Source organism: Artemia franciscana, chromosome 13, assembly GCF_032884065.1.
Source record: "Artemia franciscana chromosome 13, ASM3288406v1, whole genome shotgun sequence".
Taxonomy (NCBI): Eukaryota; Metazoa; Arthropoda; class Branchiopoda; order Anostraca; family Artemiidae; genus Artemia; species Artemia franciscana.
The window spans coordinates 43,423,657-43,426,516 of NC_088875.1; positions in this window are offsets into that span (position 1 = coordinate 43,423,657).

Here is a 2,860-nt window from a genome sequence, read left to right on the forward strand (position 1 = left end):
AGGACTTATTCTTCCCACCAATTTTCCCCTTCCAACTCCTCCAATGTCACGGGATCTGGTCGAGATTTAAAATAAGATCTTTGAGACAGGAGGTCCTTCTAAATATCAAATTTCATTAAGATATGATCACCCGTTCGTAAGTTAAAAATACATTATTTTTTTCTAATTTGTCCGAATTAACCCCCCTCCTCCATCTCCGCCAAAAGAGAGCCAATCCAATCTGGTTATGTCAATCACGTATCTAGGACTTGTGCTTATTCTTCCCACCAAGCATCATCACGATTTTTCCACTCTAAGTGTTCTCTAAGATTTCAAGTTTCCTCCTCCAACTCTCCCCATTGTCACCGCATCCGGTCAGGATTTAAAACAAGAGCTCTCAAACACGAGGTTCTACTAAATAGTAAATTTCATTAAGATCCAATTGCCCGTTAGTAAGTTAAAAATACTTTTTTTTTTCTAATTTGTCTGAACTACTGAATTACGTGCCCCCCAACTTTCCCAAAGAGAGCGGATCCGGTCTGGTTATGTCAATAACGTATCTCGGACATGTGCTTATTTTAGCCACCAAGTTTCATCCTGATCTGTCCACTCTAAGGCTATTCCAACATTTCTGGTCTCCCCCAAATCCTTCCAATGACAGTGGATCTGGTCAGGATTTAAAATATGAGGTGTGAGTTAAGAGATCCTTCTAAATATCAAATTTCATTAAGATCCTATAACTGCTTCGTAGGTTAAAAATACCTCATTTTTTCTAATTTTTGCTAAGCTAACTCCCCCACCCCCCCAATTCTTCCAAAGAGAGCAGGTCCGTTTTGGTTTTGTCAATCACGTATCTAGGACTTGTGCTTATTTTTGCCACCAAGTTTCATCCCAATCCCTCCACTCTAAGTGTTTTCCAAGATTTTAGGCTTCCCCCTCCAACTCCTCCCAATGTCGTCAGATCTAATCGAGATTTTAAATAAGAGCTCTGAGACACAGTATCCTTCTAAATATGAAGTTTCATTAAGATCTGCTTATTTGTTCGTAAGTTAAAAATACCTCATATTTTTCTAATTTTTCTGGAGTAACCGTCCCTCCACTCCCCCCCCCCCCCAATGGTCAAATTGGGAAAACGACTATTTCTAATTTAATATGGTTTGGTCCCTGATACGTCTGCCAAATTTCATCGTCCTAGCTTATCTGGAAGTGCCCAAACTAGCAAGACCGGACAGACAGACAGACCAACAGAATTTGTGATCGTTAAATGTTACTTGGTAAATATCAAGTGCCATAAAAACACTGTTCAAATCTAAGTAACTAAGCACCTAGATAGCCATAGTAAGCTTATCCCTAATCTACAGGAGGGGTACCTGAACCCAGTTTTTACACTACCTCGATTTTTGCCGTGAAAAATGTTAAAATGAAATGTACAACATATCCTAACAGTCCAGAGGCAAAATATGACTTCTCTCAAAGTCATTTGCCCAAAGATATTCAGACTCTGTGCCTTTTCTCGATTTAGCAGATATTTTAAAAAGCTGTTTTTTGGCTTTTGACTTTATCAACTCTTCGTTTTTCATCATTTTTAAGTGAAACAAGGTAAGATTAAAATAAAATAATCTTGCTTGAAAATAAAAATATGTTCCATTAAAAACATTGAAACTATATTTATTTATTCAATATATAAACGATTGAACTAGCTTCATTCAAGTATTTTTTGTCATATTTGTTAGTGCCTTTTTAAGCCAGATGGATTATTCTGAAGGAAAGACTTCTTCAAAAATTTGTAATCTTGTCCAAGATTGGATACCCCTCATTTTCTCCTCAAAATGGGAGTTGCTGCTTATCCATACAGCTTTGGTAAACTGCATGCTGTTTACTTTTTTCCATTAAGTACGTACCAATTGGCTACATCACATATTCAATCAAGAAGCCAATTAAGTCCGGATTTTTTAATTTAAGAATTAACGACGCTTCTTGACTACTAAGGTCCCTGCGTTGGAAAAAATTATAAAACTAGTCCCCATTCCAATTAAGTCCGGATACTCAGAATGTATTCTTTTTTGAAATTTCCGCCTTTGGCCAATTTCTTCGCGTCTTTTAAATTTTAAATATGGTAGTGGCATCTGCATCCTGTATTCCACATTGTCTGCGTATTGCTGCAACCGTTAGTAGTGCTACTCCCTTCCACTAATTTGCAGCTTTTCTGGAGGTAGAAGATTGAAATTTTACTTTTCTTTTATTACCATTTAAAAATAAGACTAGATGACCAAAATGTGTTATTTCTGTTGAAAAATTTGTCATTTTCGTCGATTGTGTCATCTTTTCGACTGAATGTGTCATTGTGTCATGCAACATCAAATTGTTTTATTTTGATACAATCAATTCAGTCTGGCTCAAATGGGCTAAATTTTCGGGCATTTTCATATCAGTTCCCTAATTCAAGTGGCGAAGTTCCCTCCTCCCCCCTTTGCAGGTCTTGTAATCTTAAAAATTAAACAAGTGACCATTGCCTATTTGAATGTAATATGCTGACGTCTGCACAGTATACCCTACAATACAAAATGTTAGAATGCTTTAAACACCACAAAATATTACTATCAGCCAAGAGTCTAGCTGACCATACTTTCACACAGAGCACAGAGTTCAATGTATATTCTCTTATAATTCAAATTCTAGTATCTAATGATTTACTGCGATAAATCTGAGCAAATTCAAGATAAATATGGACACACCAACTCAGTAGCTCTGTCCATCTCACAGAGTGAGTCAAAAGGAAAAGGGCTGAATAGTCTCGACTGAAAAGCCCGCGCCCGCTGAAAAAGAAGAAGGAGAATAAGACACAAAATTTATCCATTTGGCAGCCCTGCTAAACTCAGTG